Below are 15,865 nucleotides of genomic sequence, written 5' to 3'. Positions count from 1 at the left end.
AAACAAATTTATGCCCTTATAATAACCTTTTCACAGGCACCAATCTGGGACACATCTAAATGCCAAGGGAAAAATAAAGGAGGTAGAACAAATATTTTTTATTCAGTTTACTGTGAATTTTCTTAATAGCCCAAGTAAAACTGGTGCTTCTGGTTTCCAGCTGTGTAGTTCCTGTCTGTAATTTTTTGTTAAATGGTTCTATTTTGGTTCACAGTGGTCACATAAACCTGGGATATCCTCTTTAACTTTCAGTTGAAGATTATCACTATCAGACTGGAATTACATCATAAAGGACTATTGAGTGATTCATTAGAGCTAGTGTTATTATGTGTCTTTAATTCATAAAATACAGTTACTGTGAAGCCAGAGCTTTAGAGTTTTTCTGATACACACATTTTTCCATGGAAACAAAGATGATCTTGTCATTTTGTAATTTACTAGACTGAAGTAATTCCCAGGCAAAGCATATATTTGAAAAAGCCAGCAGATGCTTAAAACAGGCAGAACAATTTCCAAGCCAAAATAAGGACTTTACAAATGTCTAAAATTGTAGTCTTTATCTCTAAGGCAGGTGTTTCAAAACTGGACTGGTCCCAAATCTATTTCTTTTTTTCTTTTTGGTCATTGTTTTCTAGAGAAGTTGAAAAGGATGTTAAAGATAAGGCAGGTGTTAAGATAAGATTCCTCACCAGGAATGACTCATTAACAGCCAATCAGGGGTTTTGTGTCTGTGGACATGACTGGGGTGGCGTCTTGGCTGTGATTATGAAAACTCCCTTTAGTTCAGAAAAAACAATATTTTTAAATAAACATTTGAAATAATTCCCACTTTATTGGGAATAAAGTCTCTGTAGCCACTTGTATCGGTTAGATAAAAAAAAAAAATTCATTACTAGGACACTATAAAGTTAGCTCTAATTTCAACTTTGCTAATTATGTGAAGGAATATGATATCCCTAATATTTAAAATTTTATAGGATGATAAATTAATCTTAGTACATCTGTATTGAACATGTCAAATACATTATTAAGACAAACTATAATAATGAACGAGTCAGTAGCAAGAGGGAAGAGGCAGAGCATTTAAGATGTTCAACACTGGTGTCTTTCAGAGCCATGTGAAGTTATTTTTCCTAGGAAGAAAATGGATTAATAAATAATCCAAAGACAGGAGTTTATTGGCCCTTTTGTCATTTACCTCCTCTGGGAATTATGGCAAGAAACAGTTGCCCTTGTTAACCTGTGAGCATTTTTCACTCCCTTAGGTCATTGACTCTGGCTCAGGAGTCTAATTTTCCTTTCATTCATTAACCACATTGGGAAGCAGAGTTCCTAACCCTTTCCAGTCTAAATGTGGAACAATCACATCCCCTCACAATCAACTGCCAGTGTGCTGGGACCTTTACGTTTCACTGTGCTCTCACAGTGACGCAAGTTTTTAACAATTGAAGGATATTAACTCAAAAACTTGTTTTCTAATTGGAGGAGCTCAAGGGATTTTAAATAAATGAACTTGTATAAACTGGAAGCTCGTACATGTGCCTTTGCAATTATTTTTGTTCAAATTAGGGAAGAGGGCACTGCTAATCTCAGAAAGCAGATTTCAGAAATTATTTTAGCTATGAAGCCAACTTTGGATAACAGAACTGAGAAGTTTTGAATTCTCCGAATAGCTGAAAAGATACGAACTTGTCTTTTATCTTGGTAAATATATCATATATTCAGAACAATGTCATTTTATTATTTAAATACATGCACTTTTTATTAATCCCCTGGATTATTTCATTTTATTAGACTCATTAGAAAGAAGTAAAAGAAATATCTAGTGGAATTCTAGACTTTTGAGTGACCTTTTTCACTTTACTCTAGTTTGTATAACTTGTGAATTAAAAACACACACACACAAAGTATTCATTTATAAAAATTATGTTCAAAATTTGTTAGAACTATTTTTGATTGTATGGATTTACATGATTGAAGGGGAATGGATAGAATATGTCTGTAAGAAGTGTAATTGTAATTTATCTTCTGGATATGGGGCTACATCTCCTTTTAGAGAGTTGCTAGCTACCTGGATTATTCCAAATTCCTTTGCTTCCTCTTGATTAGCCAAAGCAGGAGACACGAGCATCTAGTTCCCGTGAAGTTTACAATTAGTCACCCACACAGATCCCCTGGGTATCATTCTGCTTCTTACATTCAGTTACTTTAAAAAAAAAAAAAAAAAAAAAATATATATATATATATATATATATATATATATATATATATATATATATTTAATTGAGTTTTTACAGAAAGGAAGAGAGAGGGATAGAAAGCTAGAAACATCTATGAGAGAGAAACATTGATCAGCTGCTTCTTGCACCCCCCCCCCCCCCCCACACACACACACACACTGGGGATGTGCCCGCAACCAAGGTACATGCCCTTGACCGGAACCTTTTAGTCTGCAGGCCAACACTCTATCCACTAAGCCAAACCAGTTTCGGCCATTCAGTTACTTTGATGTATCTTCCATGATAGCTTGTCTATAAGTGTTTTGTTCCATGTTATGCAGCAGCTCCCTGTCAATCTGATTCCACCTGCTTTCTATTTTACAGAAATTCTGTTAATTTCTAATCCACCCATGCAGCATTGCTATATTAAGCATGGTACCTTTTGAGTCATGCCCTGAATAGTCTGTTTCTATGAGTATTGGGCCAGGCAGGTACTGCTTTAATTTTTAATGCTGTTTGGTTTAATTATCAATTTAAAACTAGTGTGTCTTCTCTTTTAAGGGATTTACTCAGGAATCAAACCTGAAGTGTTTTATTAGTCTGACATTTTATTTCTTTATTGACTTTATTAATTGTCTGTCATTGTCATCTGAGCACCATAATGTAAAATCATTTTCTTGTTTGAAGTTAATATAGAAAGATCTTGCCGTCAAGAACATAAGACTTATTTTTACTACAAGAGATCAAAGAGTATAATTTTTTTTCTTTTCTCTCTTTTTTTCTTTATGTAACATGGCAGTGCACATTACTGAAGAAATTTGGAACATGTTGACTCTATGCAAATTACTGTGTCAACTTTATCTAAAAATTTGGGATTACAGAAATTTTTGATAGTTAATTATTTAAAGGAAGCAATAAAGGAAATGAATTTACACTTTGTCTTTTTTTTTTTTTTTTTTTTTAAAGAACTGTGGCTTATCAAACTTTGATGACTGAAATGATTTATTTGATAAAGAAGATTTTACCAGACTTATGTAATGGAGATAGTTTGATCCGGACTACCGTGTCTAAAGGGAACATAAACATGGCTTTCTAGGTAATTAGAAAAGGCCTTCAGGAAATAAAATGTGTCTCTTTCTATTCTCTACATTTCCTCTATCACAGAATAAAAAGCATGTAGAAATTTTTTATTTTATCTAATCTGACTCTACACAATGAGCTACTGAACTGAGCGTCCCCTCATCCACAGTCCATTTTCCTGCAGTACTTTGCCCACTAACCAACCCATCTGGAACTTAGTCACTTGCCCAAATCCTCCTCCTTCCTAAAGAGGTTCTGACCCACCTCTGAGTTTTCATTTCCTCCTACTCTACCCAAGAGATGAGCCTTCCCTTTCAGATGTCAAACCCACTATACTGCTGGGATAAAATATATGCAATAATCTTGCTTCACTGCTAACTATTCACCAAGGTAAAAATGAACCTTCATATTTCAATCTCAAGTATCAGAAGAATCCATTTTCCACTGGAAAAAATTATATCCCTTTTTTATATTGTTATTTTTTAAACATATTTACTATTGAAAGTATTATATATGTGCCCCTTTTCCTCCCTTTGACCCCTCTAGCCCACCCCACTTCCCACCTCAGGTCTTCACCCCCTGTTGTCTGTGTCCATGGGTTATGCATACAAGTTCTTTGGTTGATCTTTTTCCACCTACCCACCCTTCCCTGCCTTCCCTCTGAGATTAGACAGTCTGTTCCATCCTTCTGTGTCTCTGGATCTATTTTTTTTCAATAGTTTATTTTGTTCATTAGATTCCACATATCCCCTTTTTAAATGTATTACTGCTCTAGCAAATGTATCAACTTGGACACAAGAAAATATTTCATTTTAATCTCAACAATTCTTACAATTTCTTTAGAATACACACACACTCTCTCTCTCACACACACACAACACATGTAAACACATATCATGTTCATGATAAAATATATATATATATATATCCAAATGGTCATTTTCTGTATATTAATTTATGAAAAACTATAGTATCATGTTCCTGAATTACTTGGAGACAGGATCCCTGAGTATTTCTCATTGATGCTTTTATTTTAAGTCTCTTTTTTATAATTTTTGTATCATTGATTGCTTATAAACTAGTTATATACGTAATTATAATAGAGTCACAGTGTACGAATTCATGCATGGGTAGGGTCCTTCAGCCTGGCTAGTGATTGAGGGCTATCAGAGGGCTGGCTGGCTGGGGGGAGGGACTGTGGGAGGATGGCCAGCAAGGGGGGAAGGGGGAGGGAGGTTGGCCAGCCATCCTTGCCCCCATTGGGCTGATTGGCCAGCTGCAGTGCCCGTCATAGGGACCAGTTGTTCTGGTTGTTTGGCTTTATCCTATCTAATAAAATAGTAATATGCAAATTGACCATCACACCAAGACACAAGATAGCCGCCCCCATGTGGTCAAAGATGGCTGCCCCCATGTGGACACAAGATGGCTGCCACAAGATGGCCTGCAGGGAGGGCATTTGTGGGAAGTTAAGGGTGACCAGGCCAGTGGAGGAGGGTAGTTGTGGGTGACCAGGCTGGCAGAGGAGGGCAGTTGGGGAAGACTAGGCCAGCAAGGAAGAACAGATGGGAGGGACCAGGCCTGCAGGAGAGGGCAGTTGGGGAGGGGAAAGGCCTGCAGGGGAAGGCAGTTGTCGGGGCAGGGGAGGCCTGCACAGGAGGGCAGTTGGGAGCCAGCAGTCCTGGATTGTGAGAAGGATGTCCGACCACCCATTTAGGCCTCATCCCACTGCGTGGTCAGACATTTCTCAAGGGGTTCTAGATTTGAGAGGGTGCAGGCTGGGTTGAGGAATCCCCCGTCCCCTGCCATGCACAAATTTCATGCACCAGGCCTCTAGTGTGTATGTGTGTGTGTGTGTGTGTGTGTGTGTGTGTGTGTGTGTATAAAATCACTATAGAAGAGAACATAATAATGATCTAATATGGCTTCCTACTCCCAGCATGGAAGTTCAACTAATTTTAGGTGCTTACTATTTTGTGATGACATTTGTTCATTCTTTATTCATTTGAACAAGAAATACTTATTGAATGTTTTCCTATATTTCCTTCTTAACCTAATAGCTGGGCATAAATCATATATCTGTACTTATAAGGAAATAGTATTTTAAGAGACAAAGAATAAGTAATAAATGTAATAATTAAGTAAATAAAATAATGTTATTACATAATCTGGGATTTTACTGACTTGAAAGTTAATAAGATTAAGACCCTGTTATCTGTTTATGGTTGCTGACAGAAGACATGAGACTCTAAGGTCAGAGACACGGTTCTCTCTTACGCACAGCAGCAATATGAACATTAGCAGATTTTGCATGAGGATTATGCAGATGGCACCAGATGGATGCTGTGCACACAGCGGAGTTGTATCACAACGGAGAGAAACTGAGTGAGGTGAAAAGCACCACTTTATAACAAGCAATAAGCAAGTCTTTCCTTTGGCTCAGAAAGAGACATGAACTTCTCTTTTGAGATTATTTGCTAGATGGACAATTCTTAGAGATGTCCTAGTTAAAGACCTATCAGCACTTTGTATTCTTGGTATACCCAGCCCTATGTGTAGAAGCACAAGTAAACTGTGAAGCTGATTTTCCAAAAGATGAAAGGTGATACCTGCTATGGAATGAAGAGTAAAGTAGAGTAAGATCACTTGGACAGGGGAGGCAGGAGAAAGGACAGTAATTTATAATGTAAAGAGGGATAGGCTAGGTTATGCTGTAGTAAAAAAACAGTTCCAAAATTTAGGGGTTAATAGAGATAGATATTTTTGTTTCACTTTACCACACATGTCCACCATCAGTTGGCAGGAACTTTGTTCATGGCAGTCATCTTCCCTCTTGTAAACAGATTAATGGAGTAAGACCAGCTTTTCTTAGGCATACTATTGGGTGCAAAAGGACTATAGCAAGGCACAACATATCCAAGTTTCTTTATCACTTATATCTCATTAGCAAATGCAAGTCAATTGGCAAAGGCCAACCTTACATTAAGGAGAGGAAATATATACTGATAATAAAATCTACCACAGTAGTCTTCATTGAAAATGTGAAAAATTGAGCAAGTATTTGGAAGAAGTGGGTAACCTAACCAAATGGTTGTACAAGGAAAGAAATTATATGCAGAAAGAAAAAGTAGAAAAAAGACAATGTTGGCAGTGTGCCAACGATGTTGGAGGCCAATCAATGAGGATGGAGCAGAGCAGAAGAGGGGCGATAATTCCTCTGGACAAATAGAGAAAGGCCTTATAAACCAGTGTTAGGACTCTATGTTATCCTCTGAGTGAAACAAGTAATCACTAATTTTCTGTGACTAAACTGTAGGAGAGAAATATAGAAGCTTCTTTTGTTGTTATTAAAAGCTACATCACTCATACAAACCAGGTGAAATGGTGGCTTAGACCAGGTGGTAGTAGGTACTATCTTGAAGAAATAAGTGCTAGATATACTTTGAAGGTAACACCAATAGGATTTTGATAGAATGGATATGGGGGCAGAGGCAGGGAGAAAAAGAGTAAGGAGAGGCTTGAATAACACTTGAAAAGTTTGTATTATGAAAGATTACATGTGCTGTAAAATTCACATTAAATTCATACTGATGTGAATTAATAATCTTTATTTTTAAGATATTTTTCCAGCTTTTTTTTTTTTTTATCAGTTTCTGAAGGTCAGTACCTCAAAATCTCCCAATATGATTGTGCAAAAGAATTTAGAATTGTCATATATTTCTGTTGTATTGATGATTTCATCATTATGAAATGTTTTTCTCTGTCAAGTTATACTTCCTGCTTCAAAGTATCTTTTATTAGATATCAGAATGGCCATATTAGATTCCTTTTGTTTAAAGTGTACATGGCATATGCCTAACATTTTTAGTTTTAAACATTCCAGGACTGTATCTTATACAGTTTATGTTTGCTTTTTATTTTATCCAGTCAGAAAATTTTGAATTCTAAGTAGGTCTTCTTGTTAATTTACATTGAAAGTTTTACTGATAAATTTTACTTGTATTTGAATTTAGCATTTATTATATGGTTCTTATTTTCCTAGTACTTTTGCTCTTGTCTTTCTCTCTTTATTTTTTAATCTATATTTTATTCATTTATTTTGTTAGTTAAGTATTTCTTAATTACTTTGTTATTACCCTGGAGAGTTCAAGAGTTGTCTTTGATTTATTAGACTGTATTTCAAATGAGTACCTTTACCACTTTCCAGAAATGCAAGATTTTTACTTATTTTAACTCTGTCTTGCATCATTTTTATACTTTGGTAATATTTTAAATCTGCATATATTTTAGACCAGATGAGATATTATTACCATTGCTTTTTATAGTCATTATTTACTATATATTTACTCTTATCTTTGGCCTTTCTATCAGTTTTTATTCCTGATTGTATTACTATATTTTAATCATGGATCATTTTTCTTCTGCCAGAAAATTTTCCTTTAATGTTTATTTTAATGCTAATTTCTTACCAATACATTTTTTTTTTTGGTCTGAAAATTATATGTATTTTCCTTTCATTTGTGATGCTTAATTTTGCTAATTATAGAATTGTAAGTTGCTATTATTGCTTTCAGAACTTTAAATATTTCATTCTACTGTCTTTTGTATGTCAAAAACTTGAATCTTAGCCTGCTGTTGCACCTATGAAAGTAATGTGATTATTTTTCCTGGCTGTTTTATTTATTTATTTTAAATCCACACCCAGGGATATTTTTCTATTGATTTTTAGAGAGAATGGAAGAAAGAGGGGAAGACAGAGAGAAATATCAATATGAAAGGAGCATATCGATTGGTTGCCTCCTGCATATGCCCTAACCGGAGCCCGGGCCTGGGAGGAGCTAACAACCAAAGTCTGTGCCCTTGGCCCTTGGCTGGAATCAAACCCAGGACCCTTCGGTCTGCAGACCGATGCTCTATCCACTGAACCAAACAAGTTAGGGCCTTGACTGCTTTTAAGATAATCTCTTAGACTTTGGTTTTCAACAATTTTTCTGAGCCATAAGGTATGTTTTTTATTGCATATATCTTACTTAGAGTATGTAAAATTTAATACCTAATTTCAATTATTGCATTTTCTAGTTCTAGAATTTCTGTTTGATTCTATTTTATAGATTTCACTTCTATAGTGAAGTTATACATTTTGTACTTTTTTCTTGAGCATAATTTAAAATTCATATCAGGTAAATCTAATATCTGGGTCACTTATGTATCTGTTTCTATTAACTGGGGGCATTTTCTCCAGATTTTCAGTTATTCGACATGCCTGTATATTTTTCATTGTATATTGTATATAAAAATTTATAGAGTCTTTTTCTTGTACTAGAGATTTAATCTTTACCTTGCATAAAATTAGACTATGAGTTGGTTAAATTGTTTCCATTAAAAATTAAGATAATTTTTATTTCAATGTTTTTGAAGGCTGGCTTATTTCTGGTGTGCTTTTAAACCTAGGAAAGATTTTTTATAAGAGCCTCAGTTTATGAGGGCCCTTTCTCCTTTGTGGACACTAAATTTTATTTTATTTTTTCTCTCTGTAGCATTATGAGACAGAATATATGTGTTTTAATTATTATCAGTTCTTTTCTTTTAAATTTGGCCCACACAAGAGTGGCTTAGGAATTAGAAAAATCCCTTAAGGGGAAAGTGTTACAGACAATGTTGAGCTCATTTATCTGTGATTTTCTTTGTTATCTGGGAACTTGGAATCTCAAATTTTGGCTGTCTTGGTGGTCTTGAATTCCAAATTTTGATTCCTGAACCCAGTTTGATTGCTTGAATCTATAGCCTGATATTTTTGGAGACTTTTTATACTCAGTTCTTTAAATTACCAAATGTCTCCAGGGTAAAATTGCAGTGGCAAATCTATTGTTTTGTGTGTTATTCCTTTTTTTTTTTTTTTTTTTTTTTTTTTAATATTCAATAGTTAGCCTTAGCAGCAGGCTCATACAGCTTATTTTGTATAAGAATCTATTCAGCAGTTGTTTCCAAATTTAATAAATTGTATTTTTTAAGTATTTCTTTTGAAATCTGCCTTTTTTCTATCTCTCATCCTCTGGAACCTTAACTATTCTGCAAAATTTCCCTACTATTAGCTATAGTAATACTATACTCTATATATTTCTTTGGATCCTGTTTGGCATACAGTTTTATTATGTTATCTACTTAACTTGTACTTATATTTTCTCTCTAACAAAATTCTATATCCCTAATGGAAACCATGACTTTTGTTGTTATTGTTCATACTATTTCTGTATGAACAGAGTGCGGGTTCATTGTTGCATTGAATAATTTTTTGTTGAATTTAATTGGGGCATGAGTTGAAAGAAATAAATTGGAAAAAGAGAAAATATCACTCCAGTATAAAAAGTTGAGAAGACATATATAGGGATTCATGGTTCTTAAAATTGTGCTTTCTAGAAAACGCTTTATTTTTGTTCTCTTTGATCACCAGAAGATGTAAAATGTGAAGTCTAGTAAAATAGATCATTTATTTTATTTATCCCAGAAGACAGATGATACTTCCAAATCACATGTTTATTAATTTCTGATACCAATTATGGCTTATATATGAAGCATTAGCCTGTGCTAACATAATGAGAGCCATTGCACTATAAAAATTGCATTAACATATTTTGTTACTTAAAAACAATTGATTTTATAGTTTGGTTTTATGATTAAAATTTTCAGGCTCTTTAGTAAGTAAGAGAGATCACTTAGAGAAGGCATACACTGTAAAAGCCTCTCTTTAAGGACCTCTTGCCAGCCCTGGTCAATTAGACCATTCTTAATACAATTAATTCCTAGTTTGTTAAACCAGGAGATTTACCTGCAATCAAAGTTTGTCTAGCTGTGTCTCAGTTATCTAATACTAGTTTTAACAAACTCTATATAAGCACTGGAACATATTTTATTTCCTTATTCTTTGTACACTGACTTCACACACACACACACACACACACACACACACACACACACACCACACAACAGACACACATAATATATATATATATATATATATATATATATATATATATATATAATATTTACTTTCAGATTCTTTCCACAGAGTGCTCAAGTTCAAGTTTCTTTCAAGTTTCTGCTTAGGATACCTTTATAGTTCTAGCAATCCTTTATAATAAAAGGCTAATATGCAAATTGTCCCCTTGGGAGTTTGAACAGGGAGTTTGATCGCTTGCTGTGACATGTGCTGACCACCAGGAGGCAGCGTGGAACATGCTGGGTAACCAGTGGCAGCAGCAGGGAGCTAGGGAAGGAGGAGGTGGGGAGGCCAGGAGTGGGGAACCTCATCAGCTCTGATTACTCTGATCACTGGCCAGGCCTAGGGACTCTACCTGTGCATGGGTTTCATGCACCAGGCCTCTAGTTGATAATATTAATTTATTACCAAGACAATGTAATGCTTACTTAGAAATATCTCTCTCTAGCTTATAGGGGATATCTTGGCCACAGCACAGCCTCAAAACAAACATTAATTAAAAGAGATAAATGAAGTCTATCCAAGGAAAAGTATATAGGGCACTGTTAATAGCAGTTGAAACATTGTATGCTGACTGGTCTAGTAGAAGTCTTAGGTTTGGAATGACAGTGAATCAGAATATAAAATAGACTTAAGCCAGAACCAAGTTGGCGTAGCCTTAAAAAAATGAACACAATTATCTGTCAAAGGTGTGGTTAACATAAAAACATTTTAGTACCAATAGCATTTGTAATATACGGTACTTAATAAGGCATTCATAAATTTTATTAGTCAAAATGTTAAAAACAATAAATTGCCATTCACTAGCTAACATAGTATTTGTTACTCTTATTGAAAATTATAAAAATATTTGTCCATTTTGAATCTCTCTTTCATTGCAATCATCCCAAGAAAGTGTTTCTGTGCTTGGGTCTGAAGATATCATTTTGGGTGGTTGAATAATCTACTTATTATTTGATGAAATTCTTTTGGAAGTCTTCCCAGTATTAGGTTGCAACTGTTCTATAGGAAGGAACTTATAGAAAAACCAATTAGTTTGCCAGGCTCCGTAAGTATTTTAAAGCTGGTATTTAAGAGAGGCTCATGGCCACTTTGATTTCACAGATTTCACTAGGTGATAATTTTCCAGCCATCAGAATTAATGAAAATTCAGGAAATGTCAAACTTCAGGGAATATAAAATCTCACATAAGAACAGTTTAGAAGGACTATCCAGTAACCTTCCCAAGTAACAAACCAGGTCTTTCTTTATACACATTGGGGGGAGGAGAGAGTGAAGAAGGTGGGGGCAAAACTGGATCTAAAGCTCTGGCAGAGTATTTTGCGTCTCCATTGCCCCTGGACATAGATTAGTCTCATTAATTAACGAATCGTCTCACACAATTTGTAAGAGTGAAATACATGGTAGATCTCTTATAGAACATAGCCATTGGAAAGGAGGATGGAAGAGCAGACAGAGGAAGTAAGAGTGAAGCCTGCCAACTTCACAGTGTAAGATGATGCAGATGTCCACTCGTGACCTTTCATAAGCCCTTATTCTAAAAGGCACTGACCATCCTTTAGGGAATTTGGCTCTCACTGCATTATTTTTTAGGACATCTGTGAAGGTGATTGAAGATATAAAAGGGAAAAAGGAAAAATCTCTCAGGATTATATGGATTGAATTTTTCCTTCCCCCAAAGAAATGCATGACTCATTTAGCTAAACAGAGAAACATTCTTCTTTGTAGCCATGTTTGTATAGGTTACCCTTTGTAGTGCGGGCCTTTGTGCCATCACCTGCACCCCTCAGTATATTTAAAATTTTCTGCCCCATGACCTGTGGGTCTCAACAATAAATTGTCCTGATAGGGCCTTTCATCCATTGTTCACACTGCACTCAGGAACACAGCTTAAAATGAAATGGCTGTGAACCAAGGCCATGGGAGTCTCTTCTGTTACTAGGGCTGTCCTCTGGAAGCACTTTTGCCCTCCCTAAAGAGCTTATGCTTTTACCAGCTAAACTTAAAATGGGTCCTTCCATGTCCGCTTCCTGCATATTTTGTTCTTGGTCCAAAGTACTTTGTTTCTCTGCTTTTTATGTTAGCATAAAAAAAAAAAAAAAACAACCCACCAAAAACAACCACATTGTACTCCTGTGCATATATTAAAATATAAAACAAAAGATTAGAAGTGTAAATGGAAGAGTGAGCAAGCACCTAAAGAGCCTAGCACACATACACAAGTAGGTTAAAAGGTTACAAAGGAAAAAGAATAAGTGTTTCTGGAAGGGGTTTAAAAATATGGAGCCCCCTGATCTTTGGTTCAAATACAGAATGAATAGAAAAGTTGGACATATTTATTAAGGCAGACAATTTAAAAAATTTAAACCTCGGCTAAACTATAAAGCATCCTAGGAAGGCAGTATTTGAATGTCTACCCTCAAGTCCAACAGGAGGAATCTTTAGGGATTTTTTCTGGAGAGAAGAAACTCTATTACAACATTTTCCTGGCCTGAAAGTCTGCTTAGAAGGAAGTGAACAGGACCCAGCCCCAACGCCAAATTTCAGGCTCAAGTGCACGGACTGCCAGGACATCCTACACACCGGACAAAGGAAGTGAAGCCAAGACTACCCACATTCACATGCTTTTAAAAACTGGGGAATCTCAAGGGGGTACTTGATTTATGTGGAGTAACTGGCCTGCCCAAAACATTTCAGAAAGAAAGCCTTTTCCAACACCCTCACCTGGGATTGAGAACTCTGGAAAGTGGGGGTGGAAGAAGGAAATAGATTAAATTACTCCTTGGCTAATGCATTAGGACTCTTGGAAAACAGCACAAGGTTGGGAAAATAATGATAGCCAGCAGTTATTGAGCGCTTTCTGTGTGCTGTGCCATGTAATTTTACGTGCAGAACCCCTGCCCCCGTTCTCACAAAATTCCTACAGGGCATATGAAATAATTATATATGTTTCTATAGATGAGGAAACTTGAGCTTAGATTGGTTAACTAACCAATGAATGAACATGCTATGAACATGAACTGAACAGTTAACAAATGGTAGAGCCAGAACTCAACCCCAGTGGGCCTGACTGAGGGCCCGGGTACTTGACAACATGCAGGGTTGGACGAATGAGCCACTGCAATAAAGATGATCATGAATTAGGAAGCAAACTTAAGACACATGTGATTTGTAGATTCTGTACTTAAATTAATGAATCTCATGAATAAAGGTTGTCAGAGAAGGCTGTTTAGAACTCATGTATAGAACAATAAGAGGACCTAATATTGCAGGGTACAATTTACATATTTAGTCAACCTTTAACATTTAAAACCTCTATAAATTGGTTCTCCTCCTTTGAAACTGTTATCAATCTAGTTTATTGATATTAAAATAATGAAAAATATAATTAAAAATTAAGTGATATAATATGCTACTTTCAGTGCTATTGCTGTGTGGATTCACAGACATTCTTTTAATGCCCAATTCAGTGGTTAGCATAAAATATTCATTCAATACATATTTTTTAAAATAATGAGCTAGGTAATATTTTCCTCATTTTTCAGATGTAACAACTGACACTCAGAGAAAACTTACCAAAGACCTCAAGACCTCATATAGGATTCAAATTTAGTTTTCCTAACTTGAAACCCATATAGTTGGTACAGTATCAAAACCCACAAAATTACAAAATTATGTTATAGAAATTAATCAAGTGAGTGGAAAGGAGATTACACTTGTGCAGAGTCTTAAATAATGACCAAACCTTTCATGGAAAAAATGGATTATACAGGGGTATATGGAAGAGTGTGGGGAAAATATTTCTGGCTATTGCTTCTAAATTTCTTCATATTATAGCAAGTAAAATATTTTATATCACACTGGGAGATAAGGGAATAATTCTCAGTTGGAGGCAACTTTTTTTTCTTCTAATATATTTTACAGAGAGGAAGGGAGAGAGATAGAGAGAAATGTCAATGAGAGAGAAACATCGACCAGCTGCAACCAATGTATAATACATGTGTCCGCAACCAATGTACATGCCCTGGACTGGAATTGAACCTGGGACCTTTCAGTCCGCAGACCAATGTTCTACCACTGAGCCAAACCAGTTTCGGCTTGGAGGCAACTTTTGAATGCTCCAGCCACACTGCCTCTGACCAGCTACCCCAGGAGCTAAATTAACTACTATGGAGATATGTACCTACCTTATCATATCTTTAATCCATTGCTTATATATAAAGAAGATTCCAATTTACTAGTTGAGCAGCTTAGTGCTGGCCATATAAAATAGCATGCAAAAATGTAGATATGAGGAAATGCATGAAATCTTTTTGAAACCTTAATAGGTTTAGTTCGGTTTAGGAAATGTGATGGGAAATGACATTGGAAAAGTAGTTTAAGAGTCAGATTATGAAGTTTCATATTTGCCACATATTGAGATTGTAAAATTATAATACATATGCAAAAATTAAAATAGTGCAGTTATGGGAAAAAAGACTTTACCAATTTTTCCTCAATATCATTTTATGTATTTGAAACTATAGCTCATGGTTTCTTACTGTGAATAATTAGTAGTTGGTATTAAACTTCCCACTAAGATCAACTATTAAAGCTGAATAAAACAAAATAAAACAAAAAAGAAAAACTGTATAAAATTATCACCCAATAACTAAAGCAACAAGAAATTAAGGAACTGAGATCCTGGAGAGAAAGGAAGTATATTGAAATAAATCCTATATTTGTCTCCATTTTTCAAATACTATTTTTTAATATGTTTTATTGATTTAAGAGATAGAGGGAGAGGGTGAAACATCTATGTGAAAGTAGCATAGATCCGCTGTGTCCTGCGTACCCCTTATTAGGGATCGAATCCACAACCCAGCATGTGCCCTGACAAGGAATTGAACTGTCAACCTCTTGGTACATGGGGCTACACTAAATCTACTGAGCAACACTGGCCAGACAGGGTGGTATAGTCTTAAGCTGCAATGCATTTGCCTTACTTGTGATCATTATAGCCCTAAAAGTAGGTATCAGCTCTTTAAGGAGAGGAAATATGAATTTGCATTCCATATCACTATTTTTGACACATGCTATCTCCTGATGTAAAGCATTTTTTTTCAAATTTTCTTGAGATTGCAACATTCTATAATTTTAGAGTGTACAGCATAGTGATTTGACTTACATAAATTGTGAAATGATTACCATAGTAAGTTTAGTCAACATTCATTATTTCATATAAACACCAAAAAACCCTCAATGAAATAAAAACAAAACAAATAAATATTGATATATACGTATTTTCTCGTGAGAGAACTCTTCAGATCTACTCTCTTAACTGTCATATATATCATACAGCAGTGTTAGCTGTAGTCATCATGTTGTACAATGCATCCCTAATACTTATTTATCCTGTAACTGGAAGCTTGTGCTTTTTCACCACCTTTATCCAATTTCCCTGCCAGATCTTTTTATCTGTTTATGATTCATCTGCTCTCTAAGACACTATCAGATTCTGGAGGCTAGGCTTCTAACTTTATTCTTCACTTCCTCACAAATTGACCTAATGTTCTGAACAAAGAAAATC

This window comes from Pipistrellus hanaki, assembly GCF_964339955.1.
Source record: "Pipistrellus hanaki genome assembly, chromosome: 10".
NCBI classification, from domain to species: Eukaryota; Metazoa; Chordata; class Mammalia; order Chiroptera; family Vespertilionidae; genus Pipistrellus; species Pipistrellus hanaki.
This window is presented reverse-complemented; position numbering follows the sequence as displayed.